Genomic DNA, 26,931 nt, shown 5'->3' on the forward strand with positions numbered 1-26,931 from the left:
CAATTGGCTGCCAGGCTTAATGTTATTAAACACTTAAGCTCAAAAAACTATTTAATTAACATCTCAACCTTAGTTAATGTAACGAAATCGTTTATATTGTCAAAGATAGATTATGGTCTTCTGGTATATGGTAATTGTTCTAAGAGCCATATAAAACTTCTCTACGCTCCCTATCACACCGCTGTCTGCCGTAGCATCAGAGCGTTTCCTAAATCTCCAACTAAATTTATACTTGCGGAAGCTGGCTTACCTACTATTGAGGAGAGAATTGAGCTAAACACCAAGAAGCTGATACCAAAGTTGTTCCTGTCTTATAATAGGACACTTCACGAAACGGTGATTGACACCATTAATCTAAAACGACCACTGCGACGAAAATCTGTAATCGCGTCTTGCATCGAATATGCTAAAGAACTAGGAATTAATGGCCCGTCACTCAGGCATAATGGTAATCACCCACCGTGGTTTTTACGACAGTCGTCCTTTATTCTAGATCTCAGTAAATATCCGAAGGAAAACACCTGCCCTAGAATTTACCAACAACTATTCCGCGAATGCTTGGCACCTTTACCTCCAGAATGGAGCCTTATTTTCACTGACGGATCAAAATCAGAAGATTACATATCATTCGCGGTTGTAAAATCTTGTGGTGAAACCATGTCAACGGGACACTTACTGCCATTTTCGTCTGTCTATACAGCAGAAGCCATCGCGATATTGAAAGCAATTGACTGTGCACTTAGCTCTTCCTCAAAAACCATAATTTGCACTAACAGTATGTCGACTATAGCATCCATTCTAAACATACACAATTATAACCACATCATATCGTGTATCCGTGACAAGTTAATTGCAACCCATAACAAAATTAAAATAATGTGGGTACCAGGGCATAAAGGAATTGCAGGAAATGAACTAGCAGATCTGCGTGCCAAGCTCGCCGGAAAACAGCCTTTAATCTCTTTTCAGTTCCTCGACAAGAGGGATTTGCATAATTTAATTTCTTCACAACAGCGTGTAAAACATATGATTGAATGGAAATCCATCCGACACCACTACACGCAAATTAATGGTGATAGAAATGCACCGAAGTACCCATCATCATGCCGATGCAACGATATCAAAGCTTTTGTTCGACTACGCTTAGGGCATACCATAGCCACACATTCGTATAGGCTATCTGGTATCAGCCCCCCATCATGTCAGTATTGTCCTGCGTCAACACTCTCCATCACACACCAGCTCAACGAATGTCCACAGTTCACGTCAATCAGAAGCAACATATTCAACTGCTACAACGCCATTGATCTCTTAAAAACCACTACACCCGAAAACATTAAGAAAATTGCCAAATATCTAACCCTAACGGATCTTCGTAAAGCAATTTAACTCCCTTAAGCTATAGCTCTAAGTAACGTATTGTTAGCAATTTAACTGCTATCTCAACTCAGTAATTTTCTATACTTTATATATACTATATAATGTTTCATATTCACACATACTTTTTTCATACCGGTGAGCCGAAGGCCGTGGCAGCCAGTGCTCCTTTTTTTGATGTGCAATAACAATTGTATTGTTGTTTCTCATTTTTATAAAAAAAAAAAAACAATAAAATAATAAATAACACATTTTAATTTATTTGTATTTTATCTTAATTTATATAAAGTTAAATTAACCAAGGAACAAATAGTCAGTTTTTATTTTTAAATTCAATTTTGTAACCGGTCATTTGGCCGGCCGCGGTACGGTTTGTATTAAATACGCCATTCCAACCTTAGTGCAAGATGAGCAAAAACAAAAAAAAATATTTTTGTTCAAATTGTTTTGCTATCATGTCACAACGTGGCCCAACTAGAACTTACAACCACCATTAATTTCTCTCAAAATTATGAAATTCTGACAAATATTTCATTCGACAACATTTTTCTTCTCTAAATGTGCGTCAAAAAAAAATAGCAACGTCTTCTTTCACTCTTTATGTAGAACCGAAAAACATAATACCACAAAAGCCCTAATATTCATTTTATTTTTGTCTTCAAGGTTCGCTCCAGTGCTGTGTTTCTGCTTCTTCATTATTTTACTTGCTTCGCTTAAACGCTTTTCGCAATTTAAATGAGTCGTCAGTACTGACGCGTTGTGACAATATCATAATGTTATATGCATAAACTCGCGCTGACAGCTAAGCAAACTGTATTTTTTTATGCTCACAAAAGGACAGTGATGAAATAAAAAAAAAAAAAAAATTAAAAAGAAATTATAAAATAAAATATGTAGAGTTACACAAAACCAAAAATCCGCATGAAACACTCAAACAGCCATCCAAGCAGCAAGAACGAAGAGTGTGCCTTGGTATTTACACGCCACCTGAGCCCATAATGGTAGCTCATTTCATTTAATTTTGGCAAAATTTTTTTTTTTTTTTGTGTTTGAAGTTGTCATTTTTCCCACTTTTTTGCTATCGGCTGCATGGCACGCGCAAAAATGCCGCCTAACATTTGTCATGGGTAAAAATTTTTCACATCCCTAAATTTCCGTAAAAAATGTAAATGCGGTTGAACAATTTTTTGTATTTATGTAAGTGTATTAGTGTCTGTAGATGTTAAAAATATATAAAAGTATGTGTAGGTATGAGAATATGTATGCTTCTTTACTCAAAAATAAACCTCAAAAATTTTACACGTGAGGATGTGGGTTCGTGAGTGTGCGCCGTCGGCATCGCCATTTTTACTTGCCTGCACTCCGCGACTGCCATTCCATACCGACTTTTTGTGCTGCTAAGTAACTAGGACTGCAACATGGGAGGACGAGCAAACAAAATTATCTTTTTTTTCTTTTTCGGTGTTGCTTAGTGGGTATTTGGTGAGCAACGAATTCGTCAAATTCCCTCTTTTCTGAAAAAAATTAAAAAGGTATGTACATGTGGTGCAGGGTACGTATATATCTGCGTGTATATACTTAACTATGTACATGTAGCCATTTCTGTCTATATCAATGTTATGTACATATGGATGTGTTCTACATAAAAGCGTACTTATTTATGCGCTTATTGTTTGCTTTGCTTGTGACCCTCAAGTGGGGACTCTTCAGATTCGCTGCGACATGGTCTCGCAAGGAAGCTTCTGAAAGCATGTATACCTTTTCGCGGTGTGATAAATTGTCATTACATAAAAATATCCTTAATGTGTACATACTAACTAGCGCATTAGCGTCTTAATAAGATTGTTAAGAGTAATTTTACACAGAGGAATTCTTTTGCTTTTAAGTAATCTCATTTAAGAAGGAAGAGAGAATTTATTCTTTCCTTATTTACTGTAGTTAAGATATTACAAAGTGAAGACTGTAGTAAACGGTATCTGGTATCCGGAATCATGGGAGGAGCCTGGCTGATCATATTGAGTAATATTTTTATATATTTATGGGTATGGGAATAAGCTGGTGATTTGTAGGTATATATGGAAGGTCTCGATCGCAGTAGTTGACATTCGATTGAAGCGTAAAGATCCTTTTTTATCTGACGTCAGAAATGTCTATGTTCGTCCCGAAAAAGCAGTACTTGTTGGAAGTCATGCTTCATTATTACCTGTTAAAGAAAAGTGTAGCTGAAACGTGCCATATATTGATCAATTTCGACGCTACCAAAGTGGCAATTTAGACGTGAGGTGAACCATGTCCATCAACAGCGAAAAAAAATATTCATACTTGAAAGATTATGTTGAGCATCTAATGGGATCAGAAGGGTGTCCTCTATTATAAACTCCTTAAACCATCTGAAACCATCAATCGCTACCGACTGCAGCTAATGCGTTTGAATCGAGCTCTCAAAGAAAAGCGGCCGGAATGGGACGGTAGACATGACAAACTAAATTTTCGGCATGTCAACCCCGGACCCTACGTTGCCAAATCGATCAAAAAATATTTAGAGGGACTAAATTGAAAAATCTTGTCCCACCCGCTTTGTTCCCCAGACATTGCACCTTCGGATTACCATCTATTCCGATCAATGCAGTCTGTCCTTATTGGAGAGCGGTTCACTTCTAACGAGAGCATCGCACACTGGCTCAATGAATGGATCAAGTCAAAAGAATTCGAATATTTTCGTCAGGGGAATTTGTACCCTGCCTGAAAGATGGAGTAAAGTTGTACCTTCCAATGGCACATACTTCACATAATATCATGTATTATTTTATTGTTTAAATAATTGGTAACTTTGGCTAAGAAAGGATGGAAACTTGTTCCCATACCCAATATTTTTTTTCATAAACCGGGTTGCGTCTTCAAAGATCCTTTAATGAACGAGAACTACTATCTGCCTTTGAACACAATTTCGGTTTACCCTTTCGTAAATAGCCACTCCGTAGGCGGTAATCTACTGGCTAGGCGTAGCTTAAATTTAATTATCACTTTGCACTGCCTACCTTGTGGAGGCGCCACTCAAAGTAGTAACTAAAGAGAGTATAGGAAAGCTTTTCGTGAGTTTGAATACAACCCACTACCCCAACTAGATAACCACTACTTAGCGCGCTTTATAGAACGCTATAACTCTTTTTGTTCCTATGTTGATTCATAATAGGAAGGACCTGTAGTATTATGCCACCTTCGGACGGAAGATGGTTTTTTATGAGTAACTTTTTCAAGTCAGAATTACACTTGGAGGTTTGTTATTGTCTGCGCCATTAAACGGAAATGTTTGTGTTTCGTGCCGGGGGTTTCCAACTTGTGCAGTTCCGAATGGAAGTCACTCACCAACCCCTTCGTCGACGAAGGTGGAGTCGATTATAAGTATCTGTGGCGCGAGAGTCGAATATAGAGTGTTGTTTAAAAGGTTGTTAAAGCAACACCCTCTGTGCTTAGTCTTAATTACAAACAGATACCTGGAGTATTTTTCGGAAAAATTATGTCGTTAGATTTCAAGCAGCACAATGGAGCAATAGAAAGAACCAGGCACTTTGCTGGCGAGCTTTGTAAAAACTTTCCATACCGATGGCTGTAAATGGTACTGCAGCAGGATGATATTTGAACAGTAACTTTCAATGTTTTGTTTCTTTGGTGTTTCTAAAGTAGTAGTCTGGATATTTGACAAAAAGGAATAACATAAGAACAGGACATGCAGTGATAACCAAATTAAATGCCTTGCAAATCACTTACACTTCTTCAGAAAAAGCCCAGGAATATAAGTTGAGACAGAACTCCGTTGCAAGGTGGGATGAGCTTGAACTTATGTGAGCGCCGGCACACTGTTGTGTTTATTGCAATGAACTGGCTAATGAAACGGCGAACTGCGATTCTTTGGAACATCTTATTAGACCGAACCTAGTTTTAGGGCCAACAACAAAGCTTTCAAAAATAAATCTCATGAAACCCCCTGTCACTGTTTATTTTTATGAGGTCCGTCGTCTGTTTTATATTCCAGAATCGTGCCATCGAAATAGCTGCGGATAATCCCAAGCAGGTACGAAGGCACTCCAAGACCATTCAGTGCTGAAAGAATTCGCGTTCAACTTGCTGAGTTGAAAGCGTTCTTTATGTCCAACGTTATAACAGCGCAATATTTCATAGAGCCGGACGCCCTACCTGTCCTGTTAATAGCCTCGCTCGCTATTTCGACCACCAATCGAATGGCGTTGACAGTGCATCTTGCTCACCTAGGGCCGAATTGGCCCCTATGGCCCCTCTAGGTATTTCTGCAACCGCCCACAGAAGATTCTTTCTAGTACCTTCCCCACTGTATCTAACAGACATAAGGACCGGTATCCTGATGTATCATTAAGCAATTTGCCCGGTTTTACCAGTAGCACTAAACGCAAGCGATACCTAACCTGTACCGCCAACTTAACGGCGACGAACTGAGAACGTACCTCAAGGTCTGCCACGGTTTTACCGGGATGGGGGCATTGGAGCAATATCTATATCGCAGTTCCTGTGGGGTTTCAATCCACATATTGTATAATACTAATGGGACAGTCACTACAGCTACCAGCTCACATAATCAATTCAAGTCGTTTTCAGTGACATAATACCAGAATCCTACTGGGCTCAAAATCCAGTATCCATTGTTGTAACATGAAGTCGTCATACATTTAGTCAACCTTTCGCGGTGGTTCAGCCGCTCATTCTGAGTCAGACGCTGATCTAATAGCCACTTACTATAAGACAATCGCTGATGGGATTTCATAACTACATACATAAGTGCTTACACTTAGCATTTTCTTGGTTGAAATACACCTCCAAGGAGGTGCCAGGAAGTTCAAAACCTCAATTAAAATAGTGTTCTCATCGGCACCAAGCCGTTCCTATACCTGTTTTGTTTAGCCTATTGGCGTTGAGTTGATGTTCAAAATCAATAGGCCGAGATCTGGATTTTAGTCATCTCTTACGACAGGCATACCTTATATATATATATATAATTGGCGCGTACACCCTTTTTGGGCATTTGGCAGAGCTCCTCCTCCTATTTGTGGTGTGCGTCTTGATGTTGTTCCACAAATGGAGGGACCTACAGTTTCAAGCCGACTCCGAACGGCAGATATTTTTATGAGGAGCTTTTTCATGGAAATACACTCGGAGGTTTGCCATTGCCTGCCGAGGGGCGACCGCTATTAGAAAAATGTTTTTCTTAATTTTGGTGTTTCACCGAGATTCGAATCAACGTTTTGCTCTCTGTGAATTCCGAATGGTAATCACGCACCAACTCATTCGGCTACGGCGGCCGCCATACAGGCATACCTTACCGCGGGCAAATTCGAACCCCTGAACCCACTGGGGGCGCATTCTCTTTATCTAGACAACCTAGGTTAGGTTAGGTTATAGTGGTAGTCGGTCTGTACAACCAACACACGTAGACTTTACAGATCCGTTGTGATGCCACTGTACGATACGTGAACCTCATTTATTTTTCCTCGTGGAACCATTTTGTGTTTCTAATGAAGAGCTGTATTGGTTCCATCCCCACGCCAGATAGTTCTCTAAGATAATAATATTTACCAAAAAAATCTGCTCTGCGACGAAAGTAACCTAGCTGTTACGCATTTGTCTTCATGACCCATTTTTAATGTTGTTCTAAATTATTAATTTGCTCGTGGCAAGAGGTAACACTGAGCAATTGAAGAGAATTGAATTGACTACTCATCGGCTTTAAAATTTCCCTCAATATCTCTGTGCCCCGGAACCCAAATAAGACTGGCCTTGAATACAACACAAATATCATTTAGGGCTGCCCGGCACTCCTGTACAACCTTTGATCTTAGTATAGCCGCATTCATTAATGACCGCCTGGCTATACGATAATATATTTGTAGTCGTTTTTGGGATGTATCTGTAGTACTCAGGTAGTCGAACGGATAGTTCCAGTCCTAATTGCTTCGAAAATACTCCATAGCCAAACCTATCGTTTAGCTTGGAACCATCTGTATAGAAATTTAATTCCCCCCTTCTTCATAACCTTGGTATTTCGTACTCTCTTCCTGACTGTTGAAAGTGAATCTAGGAATAGAATAGTGCATTTCTTGTTTGCGAGTCCTAAGAGTATTCAAAATAGAGACGTGGCCAAACCACCGGTCTGCCAATAGCGAAATACTTTTGAGTCTAAGCGCCTTGGCGGTGGCTCCATGCTTTCCTACAAGATTTAGTGCAGGCAAGTTGATTAACACTTCCAGCGCATTACCTAAAGTACCAGAGGTGCATAGAAAACTCGTTATTTGGACTTCACTCATGATTTTAGCGTAATTCGCCTTTTAAGCAGATGTATTAAGATTGGTCTAACTACCGAAATCTAGAGCCAATGTGTAACGCGAGGTGTTAACCCCCATTTAATACCGACTGCTGTTTTGCAAGTGTATAATGCAACGTTGGCCTTCTTTACTCTTTCCTCTATATAAGGTTTCCACGTGAGTTTCCTATCTAATATTAGTCGTAAATACTTGACATACTCCCTCAAAAGAATTTCTCTTAAAATCTAGTAGAGAGATGATAGGAAATCTAGCTATGTTCTTTGTAGAGAGAATTAGTTCAGTTTTTGCGAGGTCTGTACCCGAATCCTCTACTCTTCGTCCAACTTCTAAGTGTGACCATTTTACAGCGCAGAGTAGCAACAAAGGTGTTAGGATATTTGCCTGGAAATACCGATGTGAACTCTTGATCGAGTTGTTGCTCCTACGCACACCGTTTTGAAAATGAAATATTTTTTCTACGAATTTTACTTTTCCTCCACTTTAACTCTAAATTTCTAGAGCTAGCAACACAGTGTCTTGCTAAGGGAGACGATTTGCCAAGAGGAAACGTGAAAGTTACCTACTGAGCAAACCTTTTGTAATAGAACCATGACACCTTCTAATACAATGAAAATCTGATTTATTTGCATGCAAATTCCCTGTTTTATATGTTATGAAAACAAAGTTCTTGTTGAAAAATCCTGGCCAAATAGATTTCAGCTTAAATGATTATCCAGTAATCTAAAAGTCTGTAAGATTCGTTAAACCCGCATGGTCTATACTCTTTCGCATTCATGTATGAAACTAAGTGAGCAAAATTTTGTACCATTTTTCTTATTCCCAATCACTTTCTAGTAAGTAAAATTACTTTGAAGTTGAAGGCAATGTTAATTTCCAAAAATCGATCAGCACAATCCTCTTCAGTATCTGCCACTTATTCTTGGCCTAAACGCCACTTTTTCAATTAATGCAAGCATGTGAATTAATCTCGTTTTCTGAAATAAGACAAAAACATTATTTGCAATAACTTGAAAGTCTACTTAAACAAAATCTCAATCAGAAATCTAGTCAATGCCACGTAGTTTGAACGAAATAGAATTTTATTGTTAATATTACTTACAACTTTGTATGCATATGCCATATCCCTAGGCATTGCTGCTAGAGATGCGACCTGCAAGAAATAGACAAAACTATTTTACATGGAAAAATGTGTAACAATTCAAGTGCATTGATTTCCCATCGAAGCCTGTACGGATCAACTTAAGCACGTACACGTACACACACTGGCGTCGGCAATGAAAATGTCAACGCCACTTGGCGCACACGAGTGTGAATACGATGGTGCTGTAGTTGTGTGTGTGCTTTAGTATATGGTATGCAAATTAGAGCTCGCAGACAGGAATGAAGCGACGGTTTTGTGAAGAAGTGTGGAAGAAATCAGAGCAGCAGACGGTTATAGACGCCATACAAACGACACTGGATTTACGATTACATTGGCCCCGATGGGTAATTGAACCGCACATATAAGCACATTGAAATTAAATGCAATTAGGATAACCACAGCAGACAAATATCTAAAGTTAGGCTAAAAATTTATATCTCTAAACTACTGATAATTCGGATAATAATGAGGTTACATTCTACAAAATTATAGGATATTATTTTAGCAGGAGTATCAGGCCGTACGTTGCAGAAGGCAAGTGGAAATTTCGGAAATTCGGCTGCATTCAGTCACTGTGCTGCCACTTGCGGCCTCCGAGTCAACTCTGACAAAACGGAGCTGGTAATATTTATCTCAAAATATAAGCCCCCAGACTTTAGACTTCCCAAATTAAAGAACTACGAACAAACAAAGAGCGAAATGGAATCATTGATAAGCTTGCCAGAAAGGGTCGACTGAATTGATCTCAAAGGCTTCCTACCTGGTCATCGGCATCCCCTTAACAACAATAAAGAGGAATTCCACAACTTATTTCTGAGAGAAGCGCAGAACAAATGGAGCTCTATGGGCTCGTGGGCTATTACGAAAACCCTCTGGCTCCAGTACAATAGACGCAGCACGCAGAAAGTTCTGGGGACCCCAAGTCATTCAATTTCCCAACTCGTGGCTGTGTTTACAGGTCATTGGATGATGGGCACCCAAGCAGAAATGTTAAGTTTATGATTTAATTCCCATTGCAGAAGCTCTGGCGACCATTCAGAAAAGGAATCTGTTTAGCACTTTCTCTGTAAGTGCTCGGGTTTGAAGGTGAAAGAATAAGGTCACTGAGTGCTCCCTTCTTTGACAGCCTGGGGCAGTGCTCCGACCTAAATTAAATCAACCTGCTGCATTACATAAACAGTTCAGCTTCGTTGTAGGTATCTGTCCGTTGGAAGTCTCAAAATAGTATCAAGACAGAGCTTTACTACTGCTTGCTGAGAACCGGACTAGTATTCCAACCATTTCACCTACCTGAACCAGTTTAAACTGTGTGCATATTAATTGAAATGTAAAAGTTGTTACCGATAGTGATTGTCTCTTAACAGATGTAACTTGTTTTAAACTGCTCCCCATCGGCAAGCAATGGCAAACCTCCGAGTGTATTTCTGCCATAAAAAAGTTCCTCATAAAAATATCTGCCGTTCGGAGTCGGCTTGAAACTGTAGGTCCCTCCATTTGTGGAACGACATCAAGACGCACACCACAAATAGAAGGAGGAACTCGGCCAAACACCCAAAAAATGGTGTACGCGCCAATTATATATATATATATATATATTTAATGTCTCGCTCCATTTAAGTCACTTTCCCGACAGACTCATCCCATTTTATTAGAGCAAGTAGTCTGAAGAACATCAAGTAAACTCCTATACCTGAATAGAGAGGACTTATGAACCCTCAATGGATTCTTTACGACACATTGTAGTCTTCGTATTTATTTCAAGAAGTTGTGATTAGGCGGAAGATGCGGTTGCGGTTTTTGTGAGCTGGGCGATAAAATACCAGCGTACATCCTCTGCGAAGGCGTCAAATTAAGACTCAAATGAAGTGGCCCTAAAAAATCCGTTGGTGTTATAGAACAAAAAGCTTTAGAAGGTGCTGCAATTTATTAGAAGCTTCCAATTAAAGATGCGCCATCAAACACAATTGAGTAGACCCTTTGGTATTGTAGGCTGCAATAATAGATTAGTGGCTAAAAATTTATAAGAAATACTTAGGATCAAAGGTTTTTAAAAATTCCTAAGATATTACACGATAAAATCAATGCATAGAATAACACACAACTTATATTCAAATCATATCAGCTATTAACCACTAATGTGAACTTTTTCGTCACAAGCGCCCTCGTACCTGCGAAAATGTTATACTTTAAAAATTTGAAAATATCCGAGTCCTAATAAACTAAGTTTCGTCTCACAAAGGACTCTTACATATTATTAAAAAATTATAGAAATTGGAATACTTCATTGAAACTTTGATATTTTTGAGCCATTTGAACCCTAGTGCAAAAATAATGAGCCACACAAACTACTCTACTACTACCAAAAGACTTTCAGGCTCACTAATCACTGTAGCATATTTCAAATTGAGATCTATGCTGAAACTAAACCAGCTGAATTAGCATGGGAATTTACTCCCCTCAACACTCGCACATATATCTTCATCGATACTCAAGCTACTATCAAAGCAATAATGGCTGTAATGACTAAATCGGAATATGTGCAGCACTGTAGATCCAAAATGGGCGAACTTTGCGATAATATCCATATAAGAATTTACTGGGTACCAGGGCACAAGAAAATAGAGAAACAACAGAGCTGACGAGTTTGCTAAGGCAGTCACCTGCTTGCCTAAGATGAGTACATCGAACATATATCCCTCATTCTCAATTTTGAAGACGAAATTAGACGAGGTACTAACTCTGGAAGTACAATCTATATGGTAAGCCTCGGCTTCCCACAGGATTGCCGAAATAATATTGGGTAGTCGTAAAAGTCTTTTTGTATTTTGTCAATAGATGTCGTTGGAGTCATCTATCTCGAGTGCTACCAATCAGATTGTGTCATATCATATGATGTTAGAAAGGTGACATTTTAAGCTTCATTTAACCAAAAAATTAAATTAAATTCGGAGAAGCTGAAAAAAAGTCATAGCTGTTCAAAAATGAGTGAAAATAATGAAGAAATTCGCTATATTTTGAATTTTTTTTATAAAAAAGGGAAGAATGTCACGCAAGACACCAATGAAATTTGTGAAGTTTACGGAGACGATGCTGTATCAGTTCGTCTAGCACAACAATGATTCGCTCGCTTCCGTTCTGGAAATTTCGATGCGAAAGATGCACCTCGCTCCGGTCGACCTATCGTTGAAAAAGTCGATGAAATTATGGAAAAGATTGGCCAGGACCGTCACATAAGCTGCCATGACATCGCCAAGGCTTTTAACATTCATCATCAAACGGTTTTGAACCATTTAAAAAAGGCTGGTTACAAAAAGAAGCTGGATGTTTGGGTACCACATGAATTGTCTTTGAAAAATTTAATGGACCGAATTAACATCTGCGATGCTTTGCTGAAACGAAATGAAATCGAACCATTTCTGAAGCGAATGGTAACAGAAAACGAAAAGTGGATCAAATACGACAATAATGTGTGAACAAGATCATGGTGCAAGGATGGTGAAGCTCAACAAATGGTCGCAAAGCCAGGATTGACGCCTCGAAAGGTTATGCTGTGTGTTTGGTGGGATTGTAAAGGAATCATCCACTATGAGCTGCTCCAGCCTGCTCGAACGATTGATTCTACACTTTACTGTCAACAACTGATGAGATTGAAGCAAGCAATCGAAAAACACGGCCAGAACTGATCAGAAGAAAGGGCGTCGTCTTCCATCAGGGCAACGCTAGGCCACACACATCTTTGATGACTCGGCAAAAACTGGGAGAGATTGGCTGGGAAGTTTTGATGCATCCACCATATAGCCCTGACCTTGCACCATCGGACTGCCATTGTTTCGGTCAATGCAGAACTCCCTTAATGGAGTAAAGTTGGCTTGAAGAGAAGCCTGTGAAAATTATTTGTCGCAGATTTTCGCCGAGAAACCACAAAAGTTTTACACTGATGGAATAATGTCTCTTGAAGAAAAATGGCAAAAGGTGATCGACCAAAATGGTACATATTTGGTTTAATAAAGTTCATTATAAATATAAAAAAAATGAGTTGAAGTTGGATTAGAAATACGAAGACTTTTTCGACTGCCCAATACTACGAACTTGCAATACGAAAACAACCAGCTTTAGGAAAGAATGTAAAATATTGGTTGGTGTGCTGAGGGGGCATTGTGATATGGATCACACAGACAAAATGGGATTGATCCAGAACGACGCATGTAAGTTATGCGAAAAACGAAAGTGACACATTAGAACATCTGCTTTGCCACTGCACTGCTCTAAGCAGAATTCGTTACAACTGCCTGGGAACGATATACTTTTCACCTCTGAAGGATATTGCTGACAAAAGTTTAAAACCAAATTTTTTTTAAATTAATGTTTGTTTTTCTTACTTAATTTTTATTTTTTCAGGTAATTGGATAAGATCGTAATAATTTTCCGAAACATTTTAGCGAAAGTCTTAAAATACAACCTAATAAATTGGAAAATTCCAGTGGTAAAACCCTTAACTGAGGCACCCTAATATACATTCCATTGCATATTTTGAGAATTTTTCAGTTATAGTGTTTTGATCTTCCCCTCACTGCATAATTCAATTCTTCAACAACATTTTCAGAGCTTCACATTTTCTAGTCCTTTCGCATTTGTACTTACAACACTTTTACACACCTCAACTAGTACTTCTACAATAAATATCAGTAAAGCACATACTAACACTTTTAGCCAACTTCCAATCGAACGAAATAGTTTTCATTGAAATAGGCACATTCATGTACATGCACACACACATAGACGCTTCTCTAAAATTGCAAGGATATTTCCGATATCCCGGATGCGTGCGTGCAATCTGCCAGATTTGTTTGCCCTAAGCCAACACTACCACACGCAGTCAAGTAAGTGCACACGTACTACTGCACCTATGTATGTAGGAGCCAAGTGCCCTTACGCTCTCGACTGGTACTCAGTGCGGCGGCTGTCAGTCGCCTAAGAGTTGACGTCTCTTTTCCACCTATGTACATACTCGACGAATGTGCTGTGTGTTGCGATATGCGCGCATATTTGTTGGAAGTTCGCAGTTTGTACCACATATTATTGCCGATAGTTACCTTTGCTTTCGTTCCTTCGTACAATCCATTACTTCGCTCAGCAGTGGCTACACTTCCGTTTCCTTTAGCCAATGCGTCTGCCACAGGCGCCTTACTGACTGTCCGTCCTCCCTGCACAACATGACTCTTGGCCTGTCTGTCGCTCTGCCTGTCACGACTTGTTATCTCTCTACCCCACAGCCTTCTGGCTCCATTTCATTCTTTCTCAGTTTGATGGCTGTCGGACTGACATTGTGTGCGGCTGTCAACGCCAAGCCAGCATATCACTGCACACTGCGAAGTTATAAATTCTTTGGGGAAATGGATGCGATATGACTGAATTCACGTATAATCGCCCTTCCTTTCACGCATACGCCGGTATTCACTAAAATAGCAACGCAACATTTTGCAATACATTTATTTATTTGTTATTACATTTTTTTAATACTGTTTAAACTACAACAAAAATCAAACTTTGCTTCAATTATTAATTTAAAAAATCAATACATTTTCGTCAATATTTCCAACTTTTTAGTCAGAATTTTAAGCAGTTTTATAGCTCATTAAATTTTGATCTAATAAAATGCCAAAAATGAAATGGTTCGAAATTCGCGCTGATTTGTGATTATTTCTTTGTTAACTTTGCTATGCATTTTCTTCCTTATAGCGAATATTGGAAATTTGTTTAAAAGGAGAATTAAATAAATAGAAAGTTATTAAATAGTCAAAACTTTGCATTATGTCGCGCTGCTATTATTGTGAACTCAGGTGTACGTACATATGAATGTCTGAATGTATTTACTATAAGCATTTACGACTTCATGTTCGGTTAACATACTCGTATGTAGGCCTGTAGGTGTGTAAGTCTGTGCACGTTCAAGCACCTCTTAGAGTACAAGTCTCCGAAATCGTCTGCCGCCATATGCACGTGCCTTAGCCGACGATAAGTGCAATCCATGCAATTCCAGGTTATTGGGAGAATTTTCTTGCAAATCGATTTGAGCTTAAATTGAACTTATCACGTTTTGACTGCCGTACAAACGAGCAAAATTGGAGAACTTGCATATGGAAGTAGTCTTAGGTATTTTCTTCTATTTGATAGACATGCATATGTGTGAATATTCAGACATTTCAATACATTTTCACGCACAGGCCAACATATTTTTATTTTACTATTACTTGTGGGAAAATGGAAAATAACAGCAAGGTATGGATTTCTGGTTCATATTTTTATATATTCTCTTTTCTGTGCTCTCCTGTACTAAACCTTCTTAAAGGATTCGTCGTGGGCTGACCATTTTTGCAGTCAACAGGCCTTAGTATCAAATCTACTTCTTCTTGATTGGCGTGATAACCGCTTACGAGACTTTGGTCGTGTTTAACAACATAGCCTAAACGAAGCCGCTGAATCTTTATTCGCTGCGCTATGCCTATGTAGACGTAAAACCCATACAGCCATCGCTAAAGTACAAAAGTCCCGCAATCTTCCATAGAATCTTTCTCTCAAACAGTCCAAGGCACGCCTCATGGGATGTTGTCATCGTCCAAGCTTCTGCGCTATACGTTAGGACAGGCATGATGAGTCTTGTAGAGTGTTAGTTTTGTTCGTCGCTTACTCGATTTTGGCCGACAGTCGTTTCTTTCTCGTGCTAACTGGCGCCATTTCGAAGCACCAAGTAAAGTCAAGTTCTCCTCCACCTGATCTTTCCAACGCAGAGGAGGCCTTCCTCTTCCTCTGCTACCACCAGCTGGCACCGCATCGAATACTTTAAAGCCGGAGCGTTTGTATCCATTCGGACGACATGACCCAGCCAACGAAGCCGCTGGATCTTTATTCCCTGCGCAATGTCTATGTCGTCGTAAAGCTCATACAGCTCATCGTTCCATCGTCTGCGATAGTCGCCGTTGCCAACGTGCAAAGATCCAAAAATCTTACGCAGAATCTTTCTCTCGAACACTCCAAGCGTTGCTTCATCGGATGTTGTCATCGTCCAAGCTTCTGCGCCATACGTTAGGACGGGCATAATGAGAGCCTTGTATAGTGTTAGTTTTGTTCGTCGAGAGAGGACTTTACTGTTCAGTTGCCTACTTAGTCCAAAGTAGCACTTGTTGGCAAGAGAGACTCTACGTTGGATTTCAAGGCTGACATTGTTATCGGTGTTAATGTTGGTTCTTAAATAAACGCAAAGGAGAATGGTTCCGTATGTAGAAGTCCACGCAAGGGGGGAAAGTCACTGATCGCCATTCACTTAGGAGTGGCCGGGACGATTCTACTACATATGGTCCACCCAGCTCACCACTTCTGGGATTAGCTTCCGAACACTCGTTCAGCAGCGAGCTAATGTGAGAAGGCGAAACATCCCAGGATAGCTGGTTGTGCGATGGGTTTGGGACCCGCCACATTTTATATCTTTCGTGATATAAAGTCAATCAAATCAGGTCGCTTCGACATATCAGTTGGCCAATAAGTTGGACCTTAAAAAGTCACTTTTTTTTATGGTTGAAGCATAAAGATTTTTTCCGTTTTGTGTTCGCTATTCTGGATCCTCATAAGGTATTATTTGCATTGAAATCTCCGCCTGCTTTAAAACTGTCTTCAAGGGTTTTGGGAAAGTCAAAATATAGAGTCTTAGAGTGTTTATGTTTAAGAGGGCAGTATATGGTTAAATATCCATTGAGGTCCTCAATTTGTAGAAATGTCGCTTGGAAGTAGTCCTTCCCATAGTGGTTCACATCAATGCATTTCATGTATTTATTTATAACTATTGCCCTTTCATCATATGCCTTATCATCAGGATGATTGTGTGAGAGGATTATAGTTAGGAATGTTTAAATAATTTCTATCCGTGAAATGTATTTCAGATATTAGAGTTTCGTCTTATTGGTTGATTTTCAGGAATGTTTTTAGTTCTGGTGCATGTTGGCTTAGACCGTTTGCATTCCACAAGACAATTTTTAATTTACCTTGATTGTTCATTAAATTTAGAGAAAATTAAAGTTACAATGAGAGATTAGTTGGTTCACTGTATTTTTCAACACTGAAATTTCGTTGTTCTCCGTCGTAGTTGTTTCTATAGGTTGAGTATTTTTAGCGCTAGTAGCTCTTACCTGGGCATCCGACAAATTTGGTGGTTTACTAATATTTTTATAGTAACGCAACCTAGTGTAACATATTTTGTGGTGAAACTCTTTCTCTTGTGCATGTTATTGTTATTGTGTTGAGATTCTTCTGTCTCAGACTAGGAAATCGCTGTATAGGTCTTTAATGATTTATAAATCATACACTCCTTATAATTGGAGGCGTGGTTTTCACCACATAGAGCACATCTTAGTTCATTAAAGAACTCATCTTTATCTTCCACGGTGCACAATGTACAGAATGCAGATGTGTGGCCAACATCTGACCGTTAACCGGCTCTCAGCGATTTTGAAGCAATAACCTAACTTGCTGACGTAACCAGGGTTATGACAGCGATTTTTTTACGAAAAACTCTGAAGTTTTGTTAGTGATATGTGTCTGCACAAGAACTGATTTGTCGAGTGTGTGAATGCGTGTGAAATGAGTGGGCTGAATTCTACTGCCGAGTCTGCTGTGACTTGGCAGCTGAGGTTACTCTCACACATTTTCTTCGAATGCCCAAACTTGTAATCTATCATCCTTTAAGCGGATGGAGCCATCATCCTCTCATGGTCTAAGCGAGCGAGGTAGCAGTTTAACCAGCTAAAATGTGCGGAACGGAATAATTGCGGTACGATAACGTGAGTGGCATAAGACTGCTGATGATTATATTCTGCTATGAATGGACTCCGATAACGGCGGTCAGAGGCAAAATTTTATATAAAGGTGGTAACTCATTATCGGTGCATGTTGCTGGAAGCCTGTTTCTACTATGTTGGGTCCAGCGAGTATCTTATGTATGACCTAGACCTGGATAGAGCATTCGACATCACTTTGCTTCCTGCGATCACACCGAAAATGAGAAAGCCAGAAAGCCGAAAATGAATTAGGCCACGTTCTTTTAAAATATATAAAATTCTGAACGTAGGTTGAGTGGTCCTTTAACATTTTAAGGGAACCACCGAAACATTTTCGTATTTATATTACATTTTTTACTGACTTGCAGTACAAAAAAAAAAACAAGCCAATCAAACGTACTGTTTCTACATATAAACGAGTTTGTAGTTTTTCCTAACCTGCTTTCTAATTTTTTCTTGTTATTGTCCTCTAAAACCTAATTTAATATAATTTTAGTTGCTTTCCGGATACGAAGTTTTTAATTTAGTTTAAATATTGAAGCCTTTATGGAAACAGAAAGTAATTAAATTTTTCTAATGGCGTTAACGTTTCAATTTTAACTAAATAACACGCATACGGCGCTACAAGAATATTTACGGATAGCAATTACTATGATGCAGTAATTAAAAACAAAGAATGCAAGATATGCAATAACTCAGTCACTACCACCTCCAGAGCTTCCACGAACCCACTAATCGCCATTCACCCATCTTTGAGCCTTCACTACTCCTGCGTTTGGTATCTATTTACTCATTTCTATTCATTCTACCAACTCCCGCACTCGTTCAACATTTATGAATTTATTTCCTCGCTTCATTTATCCTCAAACATCGTTCTGCTCCTACTCAGTTTTCTTAAATGCAATATAAACAGCACAAAAGTGAGCATTTAAGACGAATTATGCAAAAGTGTAACGAGAAAAAAAAAAAACTTTGCTTGACTTTAGAGTACACAACAAAATGCTAATTAAGCATGGAGCTCATTATAAAGAGGACAGCAGTAATAGTGGCAGTAGCAGTTTCAGCAGGAGCAGTTGATGATGGAGTAGAGGAAGAGACAGCGCAGTTCTACAGAGTAATATGTTTTGTCTCATCTGGAATCGCGAAACTCCTAGAGTAAGCAAATTGGCGTCGTTTCAATATTTAATGAGTACGTTTGTGCGTTTGTGCGTGAGAAAGAGAAGAAGTTGAAAAGCAAGAAATATATTCGCTAGTTTAGTATTAAAATAAAATTGTTTGCGGCATTCATTTGAGAGCACAATTTGTCTTCCTAAATAATTATTTATGGTACAATTTATTTCATTAAAATTTCTTATTTGCAAATTAAAAATGCTTGCATTTCATACCAAAAGAAAAAGACGTCCGCCTTTGAGATGTCCAGACCAGAAATAGGAAGAGTGAGTTAAGTATTGTTTCGGTCCATTATTATGTATTTAGAAAGCTTTGGTTGGTGTGTGACTACCATTCGGGAGTGCGTAGGTCCGAATCTTTGTGCATGAAACATCAAATGGTAGAAAACGTTTTTTCCAATGGCGGTCGCCTCTCGGCATTCAATGGCAAGCCTCCGAATGTATTTCTGCCATGAAAAAGCTGCTCATAAAAACCATTTGCCGGTCAGAGTCGACCTCAAACTGTGGGTCCTTGTGGACCAAAATCAAGACGCACACCACAAATAAGACACGAAGCAGGAATACGCTCAGCAGAATACAAACCTTGTCATTGCCTGTGGAGGGACGACCTCTATTAAATAAAACTTTCCGATTAATTACTCAAACTCGTTTCCTAACTTTTCATCGCGTGCAACATTTTTGTTCGCAGTGATCGTCATCAGGCGTATGGAGATTATATGCTATCGACTGTATCCATTGCTTCCACTTTATAAGTGGTTTCGCAGCAAATGGAACATCGGAAAGATGTCGTAAATGCGTTGAAATTAAGCACTACAAACTGTTATGCTTTGCCGAATGCAGTCGCTTTTCAGCTTCTTCTTCTCATGGTGGCTTAGCTGGACGCCTGCCATAGAGACGGCTGAATACCTTTGCTTGAATGTCAGCTGGTAGTTTGCCCGCGACAACATCTATTGCGTCTCTTCAGACCGCTCTGCATCCACAAGCCACCCATATTGCGGCTGCGTATTGTATGCTGGTCCTTTGGCTCCGGCCCATATCTGGGTCTTGCCATCCGCCAATATTAGGCAGCACAGGGCATGAACCCTTGCGCTCACCGCAGATAAGTGCTGCTTGTAGCAAGTCTGTCTATTATCACGCCAAGATACTTAATCGACTACTTAGGGAATATTGCAGGGTACAGATTAGCAAAACGGTGTGGTTGTACAGCTATCTTAAAGGCACCAATAGGTATACCATCCGGCTCTGGGGGCTTGCTGTTTTGTCATTAGGCCTGAAAAATTCTCCATCGGTCAGATCTTCACAATAGGCCAAGTCTTGGAAAATACCCATGAAAGGAGAATCGACACACACATCTATTGTTGATTTCAAAGCTGCAACCGACAGCGCGAAGGAGTTGCCTATACCAATATGTCACGATACCTGAAATTGCTATCCCCTCAAAACTAATACGGCTATGCAAGATGACGTTGCTCAATACTTGCAGCGCCATCTGAATTGGGAAGGACCTCTCCGATCTGTTTGATACTAAACAAGACTTCAGACAGGATAACTCGCTGTCGTATGATTTCTTTAACCTGGAGCTGGAAAAGATCGTGCGAGCCGCAGAACTTAATCACTCACGCGTCATAGACATAGTAGAGCGAATAAATAACCAGCGGCTGCGTTGGCTGGGTAATGTCGTCCGAATGGATACAAACGCTCCGGCTCTGAAAGCATTGGAAGCGGTTTAAGCTGGTGGTAGCAGAGGAAGAGAAGAGGAGAAGGACTTGGCTTCTCTTAGTATGCTACTAGCGCCGGTTAACACGAGAACACAAGAAACGACGGACGCCCTTTGTTTAACTCGGCGAAAACCGCTGCAGTGTTTCTTGCGCCAATCATGAAGAAGAAGTTATATTCTTGTTGTTTGGTCAATCTTTTCGACCAATTTTCGACAAATTTGTGGTTTTATGCCGAAGCCAAATGGCAAGTAATATTTATGAAATGCTTTTACGTGGCAGAAATATATCTCCAGGCATTTCTGTTCCTACAGAGGGGCGACCACATTTAGAAATTAGTTTTCCCTTAATTTGATATTTCATATGCATAACCACGTAGATCCCAAACAAAGAGTCCACGACTTTGTGGGCCGATGGACCCATCTTTGACTTCTTCAACTTCAATTCGCCATCAGAATTCCGTAGTTTTGACTGTTTCTTAGTATCTGGTGGGTTTCGATGAATTCACTATTCGTCCAAGAGTACGAAACAATACACAAACTCCTTTAAAATACTATTTAACTGCGTAAAATAACACTTTGAATTAGTCAAACGATTGAATTTGCTGATAGCAGTCAGCACTCCACGTCCGGATAGCTTTTTCGGGCCTGAATATTAATGTTCCAAGTAGATCACATTAATAATTATAAAGCAATCAAATGAATTAAGATCCCCACTTTATTTACACTTTGTTGACTTCGAGCGTGCATTTGACACCATCTGCCGGGACGCTAAATGGGGTTCGTTGCGAATCTGCAGCGTTCCTTACAAAATTATCGACATTATCAAAGTCTTGTAAAGTAATGCAATGCTAAGTGTAGACTTCAGAGGAAAACTTAGCCGTAAATTTACCATAAATAACAGTATTAAAACAATATTATTTTTGAATTAAATATTTTTAAATTTTTTTATTTTATCCTAAAAATTTGTTAAACATTTTCAGCTATCTTTTTCGAAGAATTTCCTCCTATATATGTTCCAAACGTTGGGATACGAGGGGTGCCTTTTATATTTCGGGATTTGGCAACCCTGGTGTTGCAATCTGGCAACTGACAACTGTAGCGCAAAGTTTGACATTTTTTGGCTTTTACGTACTCAGAACGTTTTGAAATACCAGCGCTATTTGTGTTGTTTACAGTAACTTACAAGATTCATCACGGTCCAAAAATGGAATTAAATCGTGAACATTTTCGTGCGATTATTTTTTACAACTTTCGACGTGGATTAACTCAGCAACATTGAATGGATGAACTTAATTCATTTTTTGGCGATGAAGCTCAATCAAGGACCAGTATTTATCGATGGTATGGTGAATTCAATCGTGGTCGTAGTTCACTCCAAGACGAATTTCGTGAAGGTCGTCCAAAGTCAGTTGTTGTTCCGAAAACCATTGATGCTGTGCGAGAACTGATATTGCAAGATCGTCATGTGACCTATCGTGAGATTGAGACAATCTTAGGCATTAGTGGGACCAGCATACATTCAATATTGCATAAACATTTGACTATCAAAAAAATTTATTTGCGTTGGATCCCACACAATTTGTCAATCGCTCAAAAAAAGGCTCGTGTCGATTGGTCGAAGGAAGTGCTCAAAAAATAAGATCGCGGGGCTTCGGAACACGTCTATGACATCGTGACAGGTGATGAATCATGGATTTACGCGTATGAGCCCGAAAGTAAACAGTTGTTCGCGCACGAAGCATTTCCAAGCAAATGGTCGCCTGTTTTTTCGGAAAAACTGGACATGTCGCAACCGTACCACTAGAACAACGCAGAACAGTAAATTCTGAGTGGTACACAACCATTTGTTTGCCAGTTGTCTTCCAAGAAATTAGGAAAACCAATCGCCAAAGACGGATCACTCTTCACCACGACAAAGCGAGCTCTCACACATCGGCTCAAACACCTGCATTTTTGAGCACCCAAAACATCGAATTAATGGGTCATCCGCCGTATAGTCCTGACTTGGCACCGAATGACTTCTTTTTATTCCCGTACGTAAAAAACAAACGTTTTTCGACACCTGAAGAAGCGGTTGCGGCATTCAGAATGCATGTACCTCCATCATTCAGAGTGGTAAAAGTGCTTCAACAATTGGTTCAAACGCATGCAAAAGTGTATAGATCTTCATGGAGAATATTTTGAAAAACAATAAAGTGATTTTCGATGATTAAAATTTCTTCGCCAACTAGAAAAAAATGCACGCGCAGTTGGCCTTAAAAGAAACTTCTCAGAAACTAAATTTATGAGATGACAAACAACAAAACATCTCCTCTTGAACTCCTTACCGATGGAAACGCCATCATTATCGAAGATGTGTATGAGTTCTGCTACCTCGGTAGCCAAATCACAAAAGATGTTGGCGCAGTTGCAGTTGTCACTTAAAACAAAACTTAATATCTTCAATATTGGTCCTCTTATATGGTTCTGAGACCTGTCTAGCGACATAAGTAGACGTCTTCAAACGTTTGCCAACAGATGCTGTGTCTGGAACTTCTTCTGCTTACTAAAAGCTGCTCGATTAATTCCGAAATAAAAAGACGAAAATGAAATTGGATTGGGTAGACTCTCTGTAGAGAAGACGATAATGTTGCCAAAATGACTTTTCAATAGAATCCGTAAGAAAGTCGATGCAGAGGGCGCCCACGTCAAACTTTGAGCACGATTTCTTACGAGAGTCCTTCAACCACCATCTGCAACCAAATCAAACCTGTGATAGCCTTGGAGTTTGTTTAAGTAATCTGAGGTAGTATTTCATACCCACAATCGGCTTTGAACGGACTCTTACCGAATGGTAGTCACGCTTAAGCTTAGCCATAATTCATGTTAAAGTTTTGTTCTAATTTTCTTCGTGATTTAGAATTCACCCATCCCAGTGATAGTTATAACTTTATTATTAACGCCTTATCTCATTGAAAATCTAATTTAATATGCACTCCATTCTAATTTCCTTACATCAAACAAATTAAACAAAAGAACAACACTTAAATTAGTCTGCCAAGAAAGTAAGGAAGCGAAAAAGTTACAAAGCAAAACACAGTAATAAAGGTAGCGAATTTACGCCAACCACGCCAGAGCTGTTGCAAAATCGTGGCTATTGAAAAGCGCCAAATGAAAGCCGCTAAAGATAAAAGTTTCAAGGAGCTGCACAACAACAGCAAACCACGCGCGCACCTTTACACCCACTTCATGCTAAGTGATTCTCAATAATGAGGAAAACAGAACAAAACAAATAAATAAAAGGCATTCAAAATCAACCAGAAAATGAGGAAAAACAAAACGAATGTAACAACAACTACATTTACCGGTAATTTGTAGCGCTAATGCGCGCTTAATCTCAATAACTTCCGATATTCGACGAAAAACACTCGAAATCGGAAAACACCACCAACACCGACGCGACGGCTTCCACGGTAGCCAAGACGGAGCCAAGACAGAAATTGTTGATTGTCGATGCGAAGACGCCAAAAATGTAAAAAATATGTGTTGGTTTGCAAGTGAAGACGCGAAGGCGCCAAGGCGCAAAGGCTGGGCAACCAATACTTATTAGTATCATATTACGGGTACACATACCAAGAAACAGCTGCATACATATATACTCGTGTAATAGGTACACCTGTGTGTGTAGCCAAGCAAAAGTGTAAGTCAGTATTAATTTTCGCTAGAACCGCATTGTTGTTGTTGTTTGACAGAAACACTTGAATAAAGAAAGCAACGTTACCGGCTTTGCCAGCGAGCGAAGGCAGTAACATTGTGAATTTATTCGCTGGCAAAGACCGACTTATTTTCTCCATACATTCTTCATTAGTGGCGTCGACTTGGCACGGCGCAGACCACTCTTGGCCGTTGTTGCGGTAGTAAATGCAGCGTGAATGTTTTCCGCTGAGACGATAAGTTTTTCTTTTGTTAATTTTTTTTTTTAATTTCTTGTTTTACTTTTATTTTGTTATTGTTTTCTAGCACCGACTCAGGAAATTGCAGCAATAAAGTTAAGGAAGAAATAAAAAATGAGCAAATATGTGTAGAGTGCCTAAGAATATCGATATGAAAAGTAAAATAAAAAGAATTCTGTGCACTGAAGTGTATTAATTTTCTGGTAAGAGTATGCTGATATTCAATTATCTACAGTTTTTCTACTAACAATGAACAATTTTAAGGCAAATGGCAAGCGTTAGACAAAGTGCAGGGTACAAGTATCAGGTCAGTCCATTAGCTCGTGCGTATTTTACCCATAATTTTACTTTTGTACGATTTTTGCATACATGATTCACGGAATATAACGGAACTATTAATATTTTCTTTGATACCAGGACGTTCAATAATGTGTGTGACTGACACATAGATGGCGGCACTAGTACTAAATCAATATTCTTTTCGAAAGTTGGCAACCTTTTTAGGCTTACTGTCAAAATCATATGTTAATCCGACCATTTGTTTACAAGTTACAGTGCTTTAAGTGACGCTACTTTTGAGTTTTAAAAAAAAATGAATTCAAAGCAATTCTGCGTGCTGATTTATCATTGTTTTTTAATGAAAAAAAAATATTGCTCAATGCCAGGAATGGCTTGAAAAACATTATTCGGACTCTGCTCCATCAAAAAGAAGCATTTGTTATTGGTATGCCGAATTCAAACGTGGTCGTACAGACACCGATGACATTCCATCTACTGGAAGGCCAAATGTCGCTGTTATTCCAGAAAACGTTGAAAAAACACTCAAAATCATTATGTTCGACCGTAAAGTGAAAGTGAGGGAGATTGCTGACATTCTAAAGATATCAGCAGGCAGTGTACACACCATAATACACGAACATTTGGGTATGAAAAAGGCGTTTTCCAAATGGGTGCCGCGTTTGCTCACACCGGAGCAAAAACAACAACGAATCGATGATTTAAAGAGCTGTTTGGACATGTTTACGCGCAATAAGTCGGAGATTTGCGTCGGTACATCACAATGGATGAAACATGGATCCACCATTTCACTCCAGAGTCAAATCGGCAGTCTGCTGAGTGGCATGCAGCCGGTGAAAGCCGCCCAAAGCGAACAAAGACGCAGCAGTCGGCTGGCAAGATTATGGAGTCTGTATTTTGGGATGCGCATGGAATAATATTCATCGACTATCTCCAGAAGGGGCAGACCATCAACAGCGCTTATTATATAGCGTTATTGGAGCGTTTGAAAGACGAAATCGCAAAGAAACAGCCTCATATGGCGAAGAAAAAAGTGTTGTTCCACCAAGACAATGCACCGTGTCTCAAATCAACGAAAACGATGGCAAAATTGAACAAATTGGGCTTCGAATTGCTTCCCCATCCACCGTATTCTCCAGATTTGGCCCCCAGCGACTACTGGCTCTTCGCAGACCTCAAAAAGATACTCCGTGGTAAGAGATTTGGCTCAAATGATGAAGTAATCGCCGAAACTGAGGCCTATTTTGAAGGCGAAGAAAAATCGTTTTACAAAGGCGGTATCGAAAGATTGGAAAAGCGTTGGAATGATGGGGGACTAAGTTGATGAATAAAAACGAATTTTGGCAAAAAAATTTGTTTTAATTAATTAGTCACACACATTATTGAACGAAGTACATTGTGCATACAGCAAGTGATTTTAATCGCGGATAGAAGCACGTGTTGTTAAAAAATAAAATGGAATTTTCGAACGCGTATAAGAGGCATATTTTGTATTTTTTTTATAAAAGTCGTAAAAATGCAACAACTACTGCTGCAGAAATAAACACTGTTCACGGAGAGGATACCGTGAGTGTAAGAACTGCGCAAAAGTGGTTTTCAGAATTCCGAAGTGGTAACTGCGACGTCGAGGATGCCCCGCGCGTTGGTCGTCCTGAAGTCTTTAACTCCAACGCCTTGCTCGAACTCGTGGAAGCTGAGCCAAATTTCACAGTCGATATGATAGCTCACAGGTTAAATTCATCGCATGGAACAAATCACAGGCACCTGGTTCAGTTGGGAAAGGTCTCAAAGCTGGGAACATGGGTTCAGCACAGACTTTCCGTCACCAACCTTCAGCAGAGAGTGAATGTGTGTTCTCAGCTGCTGCAACGGCTTGAAAATGAAAGTTTTTTGAACCGTATCGTTACTGGTGATGAAAAATGTGTTCTTTAAAATACTCCTGTTCGCAAACGCCAATGGTTAGATAAAGATGAAACACCATAACCGACCCCTAGAGATGCCCTTCGCCACAAGAAGATTCTCCTGCCTATTTGGTAGGCTATGGCCGGTATTGTTTATTATGAAGTTCTGGAACCAAACCAGACAATAACTGCTGATTATTATTCCCATCAGCTATCAAA

This window comes from Anastrepha ludens, chromosome 5 (assembly GCF_028408465.1).
Source record: "Anastrepha ludens isolate Willacy chromosome 5, idAnaLude1.1, whole genome shotgun sequence".
NCBI classification, from domain to species: Eukaryota; Metazoa; Arthropoda; class Insecta; order Diptera; family Tephritidae; genus Anastrepha; species Anastrepha ludens.